The sequence below is a fragment of the Lissotriton vulgaris genome, chromosome 6 (genome assembly GCF_964263255.1).
Source record: "Lissotriton vulgaris chromosome 6, aLisVul1.2, whole genome shotgun sequence".
NCBI classification, from domain to species: domain Eukaryota; kingdom Metazoa; phylum Chordata; class Amphibia; order Caudata; family Salamandridae; genus Lissotriton; species Lissotriton vulgaris.
The window spans coordinates 435,883,195-435,902,938 of NC_141694.1; positions in this window are offsets into that span (position 1 = coordinate 435,883,195).

Below are 19,744 nucleotides of genomic sequence, written 5' to 3' on the forward strand. Positions count from 1 at the left end.
CAAAACTGAGGCACGAGTCATCTTTTGCACGTGCTCTCTTACCTTCAACATGGAGGCCACGCATTGTTTCTTGAGTGACGTTCTCGCTCCTTTTCCCAACCTTCGAATATTCAGCTGTAACGTACAAGGAAGACTCTGCACTAAGGTACACCCATCTTCTTTTGACGCTCCGGCGTGCCGTGAACCACCCGGCATGATGACGCAAGAAAACGTGCCGCCATCTTGGGGCTGGCTCATTTTGCCTTTTTTGCTCATTACCTCCGTTTTGTCAACCACGTCTTTAGCACGATCCAGCGTGTTCATTCTGGATTTCTTTCCAACCTCGTTTCTTGTGGGACGTGAAAGATAGTCTCCTGGCAGAAAGCACAATGCAGTGTTTCTTCAACAAGATGCTCTTCAGGGAGCGACTTCGTTTTGGCTAGATCGAATGCATCTTTTTTTTTTTTTTTTTGGTGAGGAAGGTAGTGAAACAACGTGAAACCACAGGTACCATTTTCATTTTGAGTCCTTAAGACTGAACATTGGGCACAGTTGTGAGGCAGTCATCCTTTTCATATAAATGTAATCTTTTCTACATTGAACGTTAGGTGGAGTTGTGCCTTTCGCCTGTGATGTGTACCTGGTTAATTTTGAGAGGCATGAAGGTTCTCAGTACACAGTTGTGGAGCAGCCACAGAGTTCTTCAAGGTGACACTAGCGCTGTAGCTTTCCTGCAGCTAATGCAAGTGTTGTTAGTGGACTTGCATATGTTACATTACAGCAAGTGCAATAATGTATGCAAGTTTTCCTAGGTTTTTTACAAGTTATTCATGTTTGGGTGTGAATTTGTTAAGTGTGTGGCAATAGTGCGAATATTCGGGTGAGAGGTCGCTCACCAGAGTGGGGCACAGTTCACTAGCTCTAGTGCTGCTGTATTTGTGTTAGAATTATTACTTTTATTGGATTTGCGTCAGTGTTAATTCTATGTTACCGTTCAATATGATGTGGTGCCATACTTTTTACGCTGTTTTATGGTTGGGATGTCATAGTCTCCTGGTGGATGATATCACTTGTTATTCCTGCTGGAGGGTGGTTCTGGTCTTGGTGGGTGGTTCCCATCTTCTTTTGTTGTGTTGGTAAGTCGCCTTGCGCTGCACGTCTTATATGTTTGTATGTGTGTAAGTCGCCCTGCGCCTCACATGTTGCCCTGTGTAAGTCGCCATGCGCTTCAGATGTTGTTGTGTGTAAGTCGGCCTGAGCGTCACATTTTCTACTGTGTAAGTCGCCTCGCGCTTCAGATGTTGTCATGTGTAAGTCGCCCTGCGCCTCACTGTGTGTACTCTCTACTCTATGTGGTCCATATTGTGGTACACGTGTATTTGTAGTGTTTGTTCACCCTGGTTGTCTGTTTCTGGCATCAGGTGTTTGTCGTGGGGTGTGTGTCTACCTTCACTACTATATTTTCTTTCCTTTTTGGGGGAATGGATGGGGTTATTGCTAGTTAGAAATGTAATAGTGCTTGACAGTGTTTTTTTCTTCCCAATTTGACATTGTTTGATGGTTTAAAATCTAATTATTTTTAATAATTTTCATGAGGAAGGATGGGGGATTTTGATGCATGTTTCTATTATGTCGTTTTCTGCCCATCTTTTCTTGTTTACATTGTTCATTCTCTGGTGATGTTTTGAATTCATTTTCATCACTTGGTTATGAACATTATCGCCTTTTTGTGTATAGTTCTTTTCTCTACAATTAAATGTTTTGTTTTCATTTTAAAAGGAAAGGGATGGGGGCGTGGCCTGACCAGCAATGGAGTGAGACGTGTGTTGCAGGACTAATGCCAATGTTTTAAGCGTGATTTAAGCAGCCTAACAGCAGTGAGGGGGCACAGACCGGGCCCCTGCATGGCGGACATCACACAGAGTCTGCAGTAAGCTACAGCGGCCCCCGGACTGGAGAGGAAGTGAAGCTATTGGTGGGCGAGTGGATGCTCCCGGCGAGACCCGGTCACCATATTGTGGGTCTAGGGCCTACCTGTGTCCGGTGCGAGTCGGAGCCCCCTGGACCCTGCCCATGAGCTGGGCGGAGAGGTGGAGTGTTTGAGGCGGTGCTGGAGTGGCGGAGGTGCTGGGCAGCCCCGAGATTGACGGTGAGGGGCTGCGGCAACGCGGATGCTGGGACTGCCATCCCTAGAGGCTTGTGTGACCAGTGCTGCCAGGAGAAAGCGGGAACCATGACTGGGCGGGGCGCTGGAGTGCCCGGCCGCTGTGGCGAACAGCCTGATTGTCAGCCAGCCAGGTCTGCCGGAGGTGGGAAGGAGCGGCGGTGTAGGCAGGGGGCTCCTGTCCGGCTTGCGGGTGCCACGCGGGCTGGGGAGCCTTGGAGGCCCGTAGGCGCACCCGCCATTTTCTTCTGCGGCGCGGCAGAGGCCCGCCATTTTGATCCCCAACGAACCAGCTGCTCCACAGCGGGGGTTCCTGGCCGGGATACACAGGCGGCATAGCTCGGCTGAGGGCCGATAGACATATCCTGTTCTGTGCGGTAGGTGGGGAGCTGGGAACCCCCTGGGACTGTTGCCGAAATTGGACTGGGGCTTCGGGTGCTGCTTCGCCACCCATCCGCCATTTGGCGGAATGTGTAGGCCCACATTAGACATTCGATTGGAAGGGGCGCTGGAGATGGGAGCGGGATCCTTGCCTGCATAGCCCCATAGCACGGAGTGAGGGGACTGCTGCACAGTTGAAGCTGGGGCTGCCGTCCACAGTGGTCTATATACCTGGTGATCAGTGCTGCCGGGGGTGAGGGGGCGAGCGCTGGGGGACCCGGCTGCTACCACGATCAGCCCACTTTTACGCTAGCGTCAGAGGCCGGGGGGAGCAGCGGTTGCGGGCCTGTGATCAGCCTGCGCGTGCCCGGCAAGCTGGAGAGCTTTGGTGCCTGTAGGCGCGCCCGCCGTTTCTTCCTGCCGAGTGGCGGCGACCCGCCATCTTGGCGGCCTGGGCTGAGGCTGCTGCACGACGAGGACTCCTATCCGCGGACACTCTGGAGGTACTTATTGTGAGTGGATTGAAGTATACTCCTTGGGTGCGGTAGGTGAGGAGCTGGGGCCCCCTGTGACTGTTGCTGCACTTGGAGAGGGGTTGGCTGCGTTGCTTCACTTCCCACCTGCCATTTGGGGCCTGCATAGCTTCCCTTTGGAGACCGCACTCCCACGGCTCCTCAGCTTGAAGTGCGCTGTGAGGCCCTTAATGAGCTCACACTTCGGTCTTGGCTGGGCGCATACCATGCTGCTGTTGCGTTCCTAGAAAGAGGCCCTCCAAGTGTGTAGGGGCCGGAGCTGGGGCTGCGGGGCCAGAGGAGGGAGGGGAGGGCCCCCCGAAAACCCGCTTGTGTCTCCCCAAGGCGGGGGCTGCTGGACTGGTGGTGTCCCCTACCTGCCTCTGTTTAGCAATTGCAGCCCCAGGCTGGTGAAGGTTTGTCTGGTCGGGGGACCCTATGGTTGATAACATAAGCCCTTTTCTCTGCCGCCTGACCTTGTGAGCGCTGCGGTGTACCTTTGCTGCTCCGGACAGCTGGCCTGCTGTGGAGACTTTCCTGCCTAACGATGACACGCTCTAAGGGAAGCAAGGACGCTCCAGGGGTGATTCCCAAGGACAACCCTGTGGTAGCCATGTGGGGCAAGATGAGTACACCTGCACCGGTCGGGCCCTCTGCCGGGGGGGGGGGACTCGCCACCAGTCACGCAAGCGTGTATGGCTTCTTTTATGTCGGAATTAAAAATGGAAATTGGCTCCTTGCCCACTGAGGTGCACTCTTGCGTCAAGGAGCTGATAAAAGAAGTGACGGATTTAGGTGACCGAGTCGATAGCTTAGAAAGGACTGTTGATGCCCGCACGGAAGACCAGGAGCAGATATAGCAGAGCCTGGCCACCCTAGAAGAGCAGCATATCGAACTGAAATTAAAGCACGAAGACCTGGAGAACCGAAGTCGTCGGAATAACCTCAGGTTCCGGGGGGTTCCTCTCGGAGCGGAGGGGAAGGACGCCCTGACATATGTGGCTCAGCTTCTGCATGAGATCTGGGGAGATGAGGATGCCTCGCCGCCAACCCTGGATCGGGCCCTTTGGTGTCGGGGCCTGCTGGAAGACCAGGAGTTCTGCGGGACATCCTCATCAGAGTCCACTTTTCTGTGGCGATGGAAACCATCCTCAAGGCGGCGCGTGCCAAGCAGGACCTCACATATGATGGCCACAGGATCCAGATCTTTCAGGATTTGCCGCCCGATACTCTGCGGCGACGGCGAGCCTTTAAACCAATCACCGACAGGTTACAAAGCCTGGACATTCCTTATCAATAGGGACACCCGTTTGGTCTTATCTTTGCATGGGAATCCAAGCGCAGGGTGGGACGATCATACAGGGAGGCGGCCCAGCTGCTTCGCCTCCCGCCGCCGACCAGACCCGCAAGGCACTCGCGACGAGGATTCCTGCTCAGCCGACTTGGTCCACTGTGCGCCATTGCCGAAGGTCCCCGCCTATTGATGAGCAGGTAGCATCACAGGCCAAGCAAAACATTATTGAACATGTCAGGTCCCTAGAGGGAGACGCCCAGAGGGAGACACAGCTGGACCTACGCAGCTACCAAAGACTCCTTGATCAAATCTCGCATAGCCGCATTATGTTCACTTTAGGAGTCAGGGGCTGTCTCCTTCCCCTGTTGGGAGGGATTTATGAGTTACCTATCCAGTCATTGTTTTGGCCACCTGGTTGCACTTTTGGGAGGGGGGGCGGAGCTCCTGTCCTGAGTGTGCTGGTTAAGGGGTACTGCCCTCCTTTGGCTGTTCCTGTGGGAGTGGCATCTCGGGGACTATCTGAACCTAGATCCTAGAACAGGATTGTATGGCCCTGTTGGCCACTTTTGGGTCTCTTCTCTCTCTGTATTTTGCCATCTTTTTGGCTTCTTTTTCCTGTTTCATCTTGTCTCCTGGGTGTGTCGGGTGGGGGATCCTGCGGCTGGGGTGAATTGTGCTGGTGGGGATGGATGGGTTCCTCAGCATCTGTGTATTCTTCTTGAGGCGGAGTGGGGGGCCACTGAGCAGCCTAGCTTGGGTTCAATCATGACTGCGAATCTACCTAGTCCATTGAAAGTCTTGACGCTTAACATCAAGAGCCTAAATTCCCCCAACAAACTGAGGCAAACGTGGCGTTATCTTCTCCAGCATAGCCCTGACATCATATTTCTCCAAGAAACTCACCTCCTGCAAGCTGATGTGCGGCGCATGGCGCACCCTAAGTACCCCCTCCAATTTTGGGCTGTAGCGGATACTAAAACGGCGGGTGTGGCAATTCTGTGTAGGAATGGCATCAGGTGGGGGGAAACTAAACCCTTTAGGAGTGGGGACGGGCGCTTTCTTAGAGTCAGTGTGGGGATTGGAAGGCGCCTCTTTACACTGTGTAATGTCTATGCGCCTAACCAGATGCAAGACAGATACCTCCGGACTCTCTTGAGGGAACACGTGTCGCATGGAGAGCCCTGACTGATACTGGGGGGATTTTAATCTAGTATGGGACCCTGAAATGGATCACAGTGAAACCTCGTTTAGTGGGATGGAGACTATGTAATCAGCTCTACGCACGGAGATCATGGACCTGGGTCTGTTGGACACGTGGAGATATCACTCCCTGAAGCTGAGAGATTACTCGTACTACTCCCATGTCCACCGCTCGTACTCCCATATCGATTATTTATTTATCTCCCATGCACTGATACGAGACATGCTGGGGGCATCCATGTCCGATATATTGCTCTCTGATCACGCCGATGTTGAGCGGCTCCTGCAGGACCTGGCCGCTTGCCCTACCCGTGGCGCCTGCCGCCAAGTATTCTCCAGGACTCAGCAGACGTTGAAAGCATACGGACTGCCATTGACTCTTACTTTGCTAATAACGATCTCCTGGAGACGCCTTTCCCGCTGGTGTGGGACGACTTCAAGGCTACGATTCGGGGCCACATTACCTCTCTCTCGATTGCGCGGGCGTGAGAGACTCGGATTCTGGAAAATAGCCTCTCAAAGGATATCAAGCAGGCCGAAAAGTGGGATCAGGATCGTTCTTCACTGGCGTCTAGGCGGCGGCTTGCTAACCATCGGGGACAGCTTAGACTCCTGCGTACCAATAGAGCTGCAAAATCTTTGTTGGCACTGAAGTAGCGATATTTCGAGGGGGGAGATAGGCAGGCTACTGTCGAGGCGACTGAGGGTGTGAGCGGCCAGGGACCATATAGCCAATATCCAGCTGCCGGATGGGACGAGGGTTACCTTGGAGTGGGATAAATGCGAGGCATCCCGAGCCTATTATACTGCATTATACAAGGCGGAGACACCGTGTCCGGATCTAGTGGCAGACGTCCTGAATCGATATATGTGGTCGCCGATACACCCCCATCAGAGTGTCCTTTTGCCGAGGAGGAGTTAACAGCGGCCATAAGGGATCTCCCTCTTGGGAAGACACCGGGTCCGGATGGCCTGCCACTGTCCTTCTACCGCATGTTCCAAACACAACTTCGGCCTCATCTATTGCGGCTGTATAACTCCTTTTCTGACACTGACGGACCGTCATCCGACATAGCTATGGCGGAGATAGCGATCATTCCTAAGCCGGGGGAGGACCCCACACTCTGTGCATCCTACCGACCCATAGCCCTGTTAAATATGGACCTTAAAATTTGACAAAATGCCTGGATCCCCACATGCCGGGACTAGTAGAGCCGGCTCAAGTTGCCTTCATCTGCAATCGGCAGGGGACGGATAATGTGCGTAGAATTGCGCACTTGGTGGGAAAAGCACACCACTGGAATATACCGGCCTGCCTCCTGTCGCTAGATGCGGAGAAGTCCTGGGTGGACTGGGCTTTTCTTCAGGCGGTTCTGCAAAAGATCGGGCTCGGTCAGAACATGGTTAATAGGGTCATGGCACCATACCTCGCCCGCAGGCCAGGATTAGGGTCAATGGGCAGCTCATGGCACCCTTCTCCATCCATAGGGGTACTAGGAAGGGGTGACACCTCTCACCCTTGTTGTTTGCTCTCGTAGTAGAGCCCCTAGCGGAGCTGATCCGGCAGGCGCCTGATATATATGGTATGCCCCTTGGAGGACATGAGAACAAGGTGGCGCTATTTGGGGATGATGTTATCCTTACTTTAACACACCCCCCTGGTGTCCCTCCCAGCTCTGCACTCTCTGCTGCAGCTTTTTGAGTGGGCCTCCGGCCTTAAGATTAATAATGACAAATCCTGGGCCCTTAATCTCACCATTCCGAAGGAGGAGATTCCTGTCCTTGAGAAGCTTACGCCGTATCAATGGGCCTCCAACCACATTCGCTACCTCGGCCTCCAGTTGACTTCCTTTCTAGACACATGGACGCAAGTAAACTAGCGAGAATGTCGGAAGGCGGTCCTAGAAGAGCTACGGAGGTGGAAGCCCATGACGATATCATGGTTGGGCAGAATCAATACCATTAAGATGTAGATCCTCCCTAAAATGTTATGCTTATTTCAATACCTCCCCACTCCTATGCCATTGCATCATATACAAGGCCTCCAATGCAAACTCACAGCCTTCATATGGGGCGGTAATCGGCCATGTTTTTCTCAAAAGCTTCTTATGTCACCGCGCGATAGGGGGGGGGGGCTGGCCTGTCCCAACCTTGTGGATTACTATTGAGCCTCCCACCTCCGATTCGCGTTGGAATGGACGACGACGGAAAGTGATAAGGTGTGGCTGCATATGGACCGGGTGGTGACTGGGCGAACCATCTGGGATCTCACATGGCTGCATCGGGTGGCGCGCTCTAGGAGTGCATATATAGCGTTGTCCACTAGAATGGTTCTGGATATATGGGATAAGGTCAGTGAGCGCAGAGGTCTGACTACGTTTCCCTCGCCACATACCCCTCTGGAGGGGAATCCGCTATTCTCGCCGGCCCATCGCACGCGCGCCTTTGCTAACTGGGCGCAAGGGGGATGCAGGGTGATCTGTGAGCTGTATAAGGGGGGTGCGCTCAAGGCTTTTGCCCAATGTAAAGAGGAGTTTTGGGTCCCACCGGAGGCGGTATTACAATACGCCCAGCTACGGCACTGGGTATCCAGGAGAGAGATGCAGCAGGCGGCTACTCGCGCCTTCACCCCCTTCGAGCGGCTGGTCCACTCTTTTGACGAATCCAAGGGGCTGATATCTCGGATCTATCAGTTCCTGCAGCACCCACCTGCAATGCCCTCCCACCTGTATCAACGGCAATGGCAGTCGACGTCCAATGCAGAAATGACACCTGCACAGTGGTGCCGGTTATGGCAGGATATCCCCAAAATCTATTGCAGTATCCCGCAGCGGGAGAATGCATATAAAATTATGATTCAATGGTATTATGCACCCCTGCGTTTGCATAGGATGCTTCCTGCGTCCTCTCCCCTGTCTTGGAGGTGTCTGACTGCATCTGGGGACTTCATTCATGTTTGGTGGGCATGTTCATTGTTGACTCTGTTCTGGAAGGAGTTTCTTAGCCACATTAAGGGGGTATTGGTGTTCCCTCTGCCTGAGGCCACAAGCATGATTCTATTGGGCAAACCTGCTAGCCTGAAGGTGCTCACCCGGAGTGACTGGATTCTGGCGCTTCACATGCTAGGGGCGGCTAAACAGCTCATAGCCTTATACTGGAAAAAAACGGAGACTCCCCCAGTCGCTGCCTGGTTTGTGCGTTTATGGCATGTCATCGCTATGGAACTCTTCACAGTGCTGCTGCAAGCACGCAATACTCGTTTTAAGGCTGTCTGGCTAACCTCTGATTAAATATCTTTGTGCAGTTGAGCATGCGCGTCACATGCCTACCAAACATAGGACGCTGCTATTGTTCCGCCTGAACCTGGTAGATTGCTCCTGTAGTCACATGGATTGCTTGCTTAAGGCACCCCCTTGAACCTGGTCCTTGCCTGCATATGTGGTGGCATACGCTCTCCACCCGCCTGCACACACCACTCTTCTCTTTTCTGTTCTGTCTTATCTTTTTTCTTATTCTTTCCATTCTTACTGTTCTACTGCCTGTCTAGATCTGACTTTTGTCTTTGGGCCTGTTGCCTGTCCGATACAGCTGTGGATTTTCAGAGGTCTCGCTTCATCCCACGCCCAGTTGGTATAAACCTATGCATCATGTCACACAGCCGGCCCCTCAGGGGTTATAGGCGTAACGCTGTGTTCAAATTTGCTCCTTGTGGTGGATCCTTGTGTCACCAGTGAAACACTCACTTACGCGGCCGGCCCTATATAGGGTTGTGGGCTTAACGCTGTGTGTAACCGGACCAGTTTTCTGTATTAACGCTTGAAAAATAAAAATAGACCTGAAACAAGAAAAGGAAAGAGATAATGTTATATCCTAAGGTTTACATGTATATGTAAATCAGCCTAGGTCCTCCTAGCTGTTCAGCCAGAGTGAGAGATGGTGACGGAATGTTGGTGTGACTGTGATGTATGGAATGCCTGGGTGCCTGTGTGGATGAGTGGTGACAGTTGGAGATGGGCTGAGAAGCTAAGCAGGCGGCTCCTGGTGGGGCTGGAGTAGGAGCTGGTACATGGCTGACCCTTGATTGCTACCACTTGACTTAGAACTAATAATGAAGACTTAAGAACTTGGCTACCAGTGTCTTCATGTACAGAGCACAACACATACTCTTTATTGTGTGTGTACCTTGAATGCTGTAAATAGAATCTGAATAAAATCATTACGTTCTCTTAAGATATCTAAATCATGTTAAGGACCTACTCCATTATTTGGGATATTTCAAGCCAATCTTCGCAGAAGCACTTTTCAACAATGTAAAATACCCAGCAATGGTGTTAAGTGTTGGGGTCTCTTTAAGTGGAAGGTGCTACAGAGTTCCAGAAAAAAGATAAGTTGCTAGTCTGTACTTCAAGCTTCTTGTTTTGTATACAAAGTCTGTTTCTGTGGGTTTGTCACAGCTACAAATGCCATGGCATAGGGAGACTCCCAGAATGATACAACTTTCTAGCAGGAAGAAATGGGGAGCTATTACGAAAATCATTCATGTAATGCCTAGACTGCAGCTCTATACAAATAAGATTTTTTTTGTCAAACCATTCTCTCCCCTGCCAGCCCAAATATGCCCAAAGTTGAGATCACTCATCTAAAGAAGGAACATTGATTTTAATTTTCAAGTCTAATATTTTGCAAATAAATGAATTAGGAAGGAACATTCCCCCAAATACCCTTTTAACATATTCTGTAACACATAGTTATGAGATGAATTACGTCTCCCAAAGACCCAACCTTCGTTGACAATTTCTGAAGGGAAGTCCCCAGACAATTTGACTAGGCAGACTCAAATTCTATTCTCTTCACCAGTACCCTATTGCTTGATTGACAAATATTACAGTGGTCTACTTTGCTGCTCTGTTGTCCTATATTTTTCTATATGACTATTTGTGAATTCCACTTGCTGTTCGTCATGCACTTTTTGTAAACTTATTCTCAAAACATGTAAAGCCCTCTGATACCCTTGGCTTTTGCTAGCAAGACCGGTGTCACTATCACGTAGGGGATCTCAAATAGGTAATATTTCCTCATAAGTAGTTGTATCACTGGTTTCCTCTACTGTATTTCATGTTATTGTATAGGTGCCCCTTAATACGTTGCCCTAGCTTAGTCTTGCATCTGTGATTACTGAACATCTTTGGGGGACTGCCTATCATTTGTGACATTATTCCGAACTTTTACTTGGAATCTTTTAATGTGTATGTGTACTCCAGTAAGAGGTTTAACTCACATTACATTTAAAGTCCAATTTATGTTAATTGATTTGCATGTGAATACAAAGAGATATATAGGAGTTGCATAAGCGCTATATGTTGTATATATAATACGCTGAATAAAAGCTTTATCTTTGGTTCAACTTTAATTCCAGGAGAACCATGAACAAACCCTACCAGACGCAGCTGGTTAAACTGTCACAGTCCCACTAGATAATGACCTCAGGGATGGAACACTAAGTACATCAGAGGTGACGTGACCCAGCTCAGCATAGTACATTCTAATACAATATCACATATCTCCCCATCTTACACTACAATGAAAGAAAACAAAGAAAATAAAAAAAATTAAAAAAACAAACGAAAGAATCAATAACACAAAAGAATAAATTCTTCAAACTACTTTAAAAGTAAATCTAAAAGATTTCAAACAGAGACAATATAATCTCTAAGATACTCATGTGCCCTTCTTTCCCCGGCCTCGCTCAAAACACGAGAAGAACCCAACAACCCATCTCCTCCTCTTCCATCACCACCTTCACTCACCACCCGATCAAACACATACCTGCTGTAACCTCCTACGTCATCATTTTCCTTAAGTTCACCATCAGCCATCATCATCCAAGGCGACGCCCCTTCCTTTTCATTCTCAACCTGCAAATCCACCTTTGACTTTCCATTCTTCCTTTGATATAAAGCCACTCGCCTCAAATTCCACGTCTGCCCATTCATCAACTTGACCCAATTTACACCAACAGCTTTGACTTTAAACGGACCTCGGAACTTATTCAAAATATTTGTGTTAAGACCAGGCTTAACCTTAACCCAATCACCAACATTGATGAACAACTTATTAGCTTTCTCTTCAGACAGTGAGTTATGTATGCTTTTAGACACAGTACTAAAGCGCATCCAAGCTGGAAGCAATTTCGTCCCTGCTATTCTACCACGTATCATCTCAAAAGGACTTACACCCAAACTACTATTAACAGTTGTCCTGTAAGCCCACAACATCTCAGTAACAGAATCCACCACATTCAAATGAGAGTTGTATGCCAACTGCATAGTGCTCTTCACCATTCTATTCAGACGCTCTACTAACCCATTCCCTTGTGGGTTGTATATTGAACAACATGAATGTTTGACACCAACAGAATTCAGGAACTCTTCCATCTCATAAGACGTCAACTGCGTGCCATTATCAGAGAGAATAACAGATGGAAAACCCTCTCTTTTGAAAATCTCAGTCAAAACACCAATAGTAGCAGCAGTAGTAACCGAACTCATAAAAGCCACTTCAATCCACTTTGACTTAACGTCCACCAACACCAACGCAAATTTATGAGACTGCGGCAAAAATTTAAATGGACCAATAAAGTCCAAACAGACTTTTTCCCAAACTCTCTCTGCCGAAGTAATATGCTGTGGCTCTTTAGAAAGACCCAAACCTACCCTTAACCTCTTCTCCGACTCCTTACAAGCCAAACACCGCTCCACCCATTCCTTTACTTCTGCATCCATGTTCGGCCACCAATAATTCACCTTCAATCTTTTCATCGTCAAAGTTTGCCCTAGATGCCCTTCATGAGCCAAACTAATTAACCTTGAACGCAAACCGCATGGAGGAACAAACTTATCATTCCTCATGATGGTACCATCAGTAGTCACAGACAACTCATCCACAATTTTCACAAATGGCCTTATTCCAACTGGTAACACACCTTCTCTCCTTGAACCATCCTTGATCATTCGCACAATACCAATCAAAACAACATCCTCCTGCATATGCTTATACCACATATTCCTTTGAATGGCATTTGCACATGACTCCAAAACATCATCCACATTCGCCACAACCTCCTCCATCTGTAAATCCACCACCTTACTATTTCTGTCTGGTTTCGCCACCCAGGCAAATACTCAAATTTACAATCAAACTCCTGTAACTTGACTGCCAACCGAGCTAAACGCCTACAACAATTCATAATTCCACCTGGACCCATAACTTTCAACAAGGGTTTATGATCTGCACGCAGTGTGAATGGACTGCCCCACAAAAACACTCTAAAATAGTTGGTTGCCCATGCCGCCGCCAATGCCTCCCTTTCAATCACTGCATCATTTCTTTCAACCTCAGTCAATGATCTAGATGTAAAAGCAACCGTCTTTTCCTCTCTTCCATGTCTTTGTGCGAAAACAGCTCCAATTCCAACAGCACTGGCATCCACAGTCACAACACACTCTAGGCCAGACTTAAATGGAGTTAACACTCCTGCATGTGTAATGTCATGTTTGACCAAATCAAAAGCTTCTTGCTGTTGTTCCTCCCAAACAAACTTCTTCCCACGTCTCAACAACTCTTTCAATGGCTCAGTCTTCTGTGCAAAATCAAACACAAATTTGGCATAATATTCCACAAGACCCATAAAAGATCTTAAGGAATTTCTATCATGTGGAGCTTTTGCATTGACAATAGCACTTACCAAATTCTCATTTGGTCTGATTCCTTCATTTGTGACCAAGTGACCTAGATACTTAACTTCTCTAGTAAAAAATGTACACTTCTCTCTACGCAAAGTCAACCCCGCCTTAGCCATGCATCCTAGAATTTTCACCAAGGACAGATCATGTTCCTCTTCAGTCGCCCCAAACACCAACACGTCATCTTGAAATACAACTGCTTTCTTCACGCCAGCAAGAATTGTGTTCATCAACCATTGAAATACACTCGCTGCTGAGCATAAGCCAAACGGATGCCTACAAAATTGGAATGTACCCTTGCCAGTAATAAATGATGTTAAGTTCCTAGACTGTGACTTGATGATATGCACTTCGCATATCCAGTTTTGTAAAAAACTTTGCACCATTCAACATCATCACCAACTCGTTAATGTTCGGCAACGGAAATCTGTCCATGATTACATTCTCATTTAAACTTCTTAAGTCCACAGAGAATCTTAGTGAACCATCTGCCTTCTTGGTAATAACCACCGGAGACAACCAATCGGTAGCCTCAACCGGTTCTATCACTTTGTCATCTAATAACGGTTGGATAATTTCTTTGACCTTTTCTCTTGCCGCCATAGGAACTCTTCTTGCCACGTGTTTCACTGGAACAGAATTCTTCCTCAATTTTATCTCATGTTCATAACCTTTGAATTGACCCAATCTGGGTTCAAAAACATTCTTATGTTGTTCCAAGATAGCATCCAAACTCAGATTATCAACAGCCAACACTGGAAAATCTGATCTTGGATCAACTTTTATACCCAGGTCAAATTGATGTGGCCAACCCAATATAGGCGGACCTTTCTCAGCCACATACAGCTTCCCTTGTTTAGCTCTTCCTTGAAAACAAATGTCAGCGTTCAAACATCCTAAGACACTTATATCATTTCCTTGGTAAGATTTCAACGCAACATCTGTTCTATATAATGTAGTTTCCGGCCAAGTCTCTTTAAACAGAACTTGTGGAACAATAGAGTAGAGTGATCCGGTATCCACCATCATCGACACTTTCTAGCTGTTGATTTCAAAATCTGCTTTAGGACACACCCTCCTCTGCTCATCTCTCACAACTCCTGCAACTTCTTCTCCACCATCGACAACTATAACTCTATATGAAGTTTGTGCTTCTTCCACAGCATTGACTTTACTTCCTTGCTGCTTACACATTCTAGCCAGATGTCCTCTCTTCCCACACTTTAAACAGTCTTTTCCCACTGCAAAGCACAATTTCGAGTCAGCTAGATGATAGCTACTCCTACATCTTGTACATTGCTATACAACACCTTTGCAGGCACTTTGCTCCATTGTCTCTGAAACCGATTCTTTCCACTGGCAACAGCACCAGCATGATGTTCACTCTTTACAGCATTAATTGCGTCATTGTCATCATCCAGGACTGCCACATCATCATCCTTCATTTTATTCAAGGTGATCTTCATTTCTCTCATACATTTTTCTGACTCCTCCACAACCTTGGCAATGGCTATGGCGTCCTTGAGTGTTGGATTGCTAGCAGCCCAGAGCCTTTCTTGAGTCTTTTTGCAAGCACATTCAACAATTAATTGATCCATTATAATTTCTTCTTGCATCTGTCCAAACTCACACTTCGCTGAAAGCTCCCTTAACCTCACAATGAAATCATCAATAGATTCATTAGCACGTTGTGGCTGTGTATAAAATTTGTGTCTCCTCATCACCACATTGACCTGCTTTGAAAAGACCCTAGGAGCAAAGCCTTCTTTCTTACAGGAGGAAACTTCGTGCCATCCAACGCTATTAAATAATTTTCAAAGCTCTCTATCCATTCCTCCCATTCAATGGACGGCTCTCCACGTGCCATCAAAAAAGGTGGTGGTACAGCAATTGCACTGCTGACATCCATTCTTAACTTTCCCACCAGATGGCAGCAAATTCCACACAAAGCTTGTCTTGAAAATCTAAATTAAAAATAGATTTAATTTTCTTTTCTCGACTTTCCCACCAGGTGGCAGCGTACTCCACACAAAGCTTGTCTCGAGAATATGTTTTACTGCTTCACGGTGTTTCTTGCACCAATTAGAACGTTCGTTTTTTTTCCAGCTCTACTCGACCAATGAAATGTCACTTTGTTTGAGCATTATACCAGAAGTTAATCCCATAGACAAAAGACATGCTCTACGCACTTCGTCAGTTGTTTCTTTTACTTTTAAATCCTTGTTCATGCAATGCACTGCTGTACGTTGTTTTAATCGTAAATTACTCCGTATATTTAACTTGTGCACACACACACAAAACAGACACAGATAACTTTCGCGCAGCTCTGTTGTTGACTCGACGTTTGCCCTTTGCCCCCTGACAGCGCTTATTACTGCTTTAACTGCCGTTAGACACCGCACTGGAACTTGATAATATCGGTTACCCTTACAGCTGACACGGGAACCTCCCAACCTTAATTAGGTTTGTTTTATTACAAACGTGCAGTTTTACAGTAATCTGTCAGTTTACGGCTCCTTCCCTGCGCATTATGGAATGTTGACGAATTCAAACGGCGCGCATTGAACTACTCCGCTTGATTTATTTGTCTTTGCGCATTACATTATATTTAATGTTATAATTTTAGCAGCTTGTTATTAATATACTAGCAAGTCTCTTGGCTGCATAACGTTTTTAAATGTGTGTTGCATTCTTGCTTTTCCTGTGCTTGTTTATTTACTGTGTTTTACCCCATTGTGCTGGAGCCTGGAATGTATGATGCGTGCCTGCATCTTACATCCTTGGTTCCAGATTCTGCCCCAACTGTTATATCTCCCTGTACCTTCTGCTTAACGGATGTGCTGGGCTTCTTTCCATCCAACTTGAAATAAATTACTATTTTTATATAAAGGAGCCTCTTACTTTTTTTACACTGGCGACGAGGGACTCTCATCAATTTTCTGCCACATCTCTTCGAAGCACAGGAGCAGAAATTTAAAGAATCCACGTTATCAACCTCAGAAGTCGTTTTGTCTACTTCAGGAGTGAAGCGGAATATTCCCTACTGATTTTCCTTCAAATCCGGTGAAGCTGCGCTAAGTATTCTGCTTATTAGTGATTTCTTCGTGTTTTCCTTGTTTTTCTTCGTGAAAACGGCAGCTGCCCTACGTCAGCAAACACCGACGTTTAATCCAATCAGCATCTTCCAGTGTTTGCTACCCCTGATTGGCTACTGGGAACCAGCCTCTGTGAGTCATCGCGCGTCATCGCGTATGATCGCGCATTACATCCCAAGCCATTGCGCATCACGCAGGCCTGCCGTGTTCGTTTCCATAGCAACCAAATCACCGAGTGTGTGTAACACGAAGGATTGCTTCAATTTCACCGGGCAAGCGCATTTCAATCATTTCGCTTTAACTGGAAAGATAAAGGTACTGTTTTACACGCTCTTCCTTATTGCGTGTGTTCCTATATTTATTTATTTTATGAATAATTTTTATGGACACGAACTTGTTACTTTCCTTAACAATACTATTTTGGGAATATTATTTCAGTGACTTATTTATTATTACTTGGCTCCAGACTGTTTCTACGTTCCAAGTTTTATCTTGAAATTTTCTGTGGAAATCTTCAGTGGAAGTTTGTACTCCTTTATTAGACTGCCATCTACTGGATATTTTTGGTATCTATTTTTTATTTCACTTCTTTTAGTGTTATTCTCAGGCAGTTATTTTGACATTTATTTTCTAACATGCAATTTGATCCGCCATCAAAATTTTTACAGTCTAAGGGTGATCCACCTATTCCATGGACAAGATGGAAAGAGGAATTTTTTACATATCTCAAAGCCATGGATGGAGAACGCATGTCTGCGGAGAGAAAAAAGAACATATTTCTACACTGCCTCGGCTCAGAAGGGCAATTAGTTTTTAGAACTTTACCACCTGTAAGATCTGGGGGTGATAGCAATGTTTATGACGAAGCGGTTTCTAGAATTGAAGGGAGGTTCAAACCTATTACTAGTGTCGCACTGAATAGGTTTAAGTTTTATACCAGAATTCAAGATGAAAAAGAATGTTTTGATGATTTCCTTACAGCTTTACGTGCGTTATCTTTACATTGTAATTTTGGCCTTATGACAGACGAAATGATCAGAGATCAGATCATTGTACATGTAAAAAGTAAGGAAGTTCAAGAGCAGTTGTGGATCTTAGGTGATCCTAGTTTGGAAATAGCGATCAGTACTGCTAAAGCTCTTGAACAGTCCGATAAATGGACAAAAACATTAGATAAAGCATCTACTGCTTCCGCCTCTTCGAGTGTTTCTACCTCTTCTAGCGAAGTTAGTGTAGTTAAACCCCAGGAACAAAGAAATGTTGTGCCTTCCAACAAGAATGATGGGAAGGCTAGACAATTCTTTTGTTTTAGATGTGGTAATCCGGACCACATAGCTCTTTTCCACAATGTCCAGCCATTTCTAGACAATGTAATAAGTGTGGACGCTCTGGACATTTTTCCAAAATGTGTAAAACTCCCGCAAGACCGTTCCAAGACACAAAAAGATCTTCTTTTTCTTCATCTAAACGTCCTTCTGGAAATGTATCATATATCAATGACGAAGCATGCAATGATCCAGATATTAAGGAATTTGGTATTGTCATTTCTGTACAGGAGTCAATTGACTTATCTCAAGCTGACACACTTTCCTCTCCTAAGAGTCCTGTTACCATTTTGGGTAAAGTGTTAGAGCTTATGGTGGACTCCTGTTCTCTTTGGACCATTATCACACATGAGTATTGTATTAAGTCTTTTGGGGATCTAATTGATATTAATTCCTTATCGAAGCCTGATATATGTGGTTACAATTTTGATGGGTCCAAGATCAATATTATTGGCTTTAAGGAAGTTATGCTTACAATCAAAAGTAGTTCTGCTAATGTGAAACTTTATATTGCATGGAAGGGAGTGAATGTCTTGGGGTGGAGGGACCAAGCGAGACTTGGTGTTTCTTTAAACCCTAGACTTAAAGATCCTGTGTTAGTTTTGGCTATATCTGACGGAAACTCTACTGAATCACCTGAATTCACAGAGATTTCTTGTGCCTTTCATAAAGTGTTTTCTGACAAGTTAGGCAAATTGAATGGGCTTAGCCATAAGATTAAAGTCAAACCTAACTCTGTCCCTGTTAAACAGAAATTAAGGGGAGTGCCTATTAGTATTAGGGACGAACTTAGAGATATGCTTGACACCATGGTGAAAGATGGTATAATTGAGGAAGTGGAATCGTCCGAATGGGTTTCCCCCATTGTTTTAGCCATTAAACCTGATAAAAGTATTAGGCTATGTGTTGATTTAAGGGCGCTTAATAAGAGCTTGGTTACAGACTGTCACCCTCTTCCTAACATTAATGAAATGCTTTGCATGTTAGATGGGGCTAGCGTGTTTTCAACATTAGACCTTAGATCTGCATATCACCAGATCAAACTCACTGAAGACTCTAAACAATTTACTGCATTCATCACCCCTCATGGGTTATTTCAGTTCAAGAGAATGCCATTCGGTCTAGCTTCGGCTGCTTCAGTGTTTCAGAGAGCTATGTACCACATTTTTAAAGACCTGTCATTCGTCAAATGCTTTCAAGACGATATTCTTGTTTTTTCCAAGAATAACTGTGAACATCATGCTCATCTTAAAGAGGTCTGTTCTAAGTTAGAACAGTTTGGTTTGACCATTAAGGCCAGCAAGTGTAAATTTTTCTGTAAATCGGTTGAATATTTGGGACATACCCTCTCTGGGGATGGTGTGGTACCAAAGAAAAACCTTGTAGATGCCATTATGAATGCACCAGCCCCTGATAGTAAAGAGAAGTTGCTCTCCTTTGCGGGGTTGTGCGAATATTACAGTAAATTCATTCAAAATTTCGCTAACAAGATGGAACCTTTAAGAGAGTTGACTAGAAGTTCAGCCACATTTGTTTGGACGGACAAGCAAGATATTGCTTTCAAGCAAATTAAGAGTGAGATTGTTAATGCCCCTACACTCAAATCATTCTGTATAAGTAAGAAATGTATCATCACTGTTGATGCTAGTTTGTATGGCATTGGTGCTGTGTTGAGTCAGACTGCTGGTAAGGATGAATGGTGCATAGCTTTTGCTTCTAGAACCTTATCTTCCACTGAAAGAAGATACTCTGTTATCGAAAAGGAGCTACTAGCATGTATTTGGGCCGTGGAACATTTTAGAAACTATGTGTGGGGGAACAGGTTTGTTTTGAGAACGGACCACAAACCGTTAGTAGGAATTCTGTCCCCTGGTGGTGGTTGGAACTCGACTGCTAGGATTGCTCGTTTGTCCTCACGTCTTCAGGAATATGACTTTGAGATCATGTACGTTCCGGGAAAAAGCAATGTCACTGCAGATTTTTTGTCCAGATTGCCATGTAGTGTTGATAAGGTTTCTACCATTGACCTGGATGTGGATGTAGTTGCTTCCA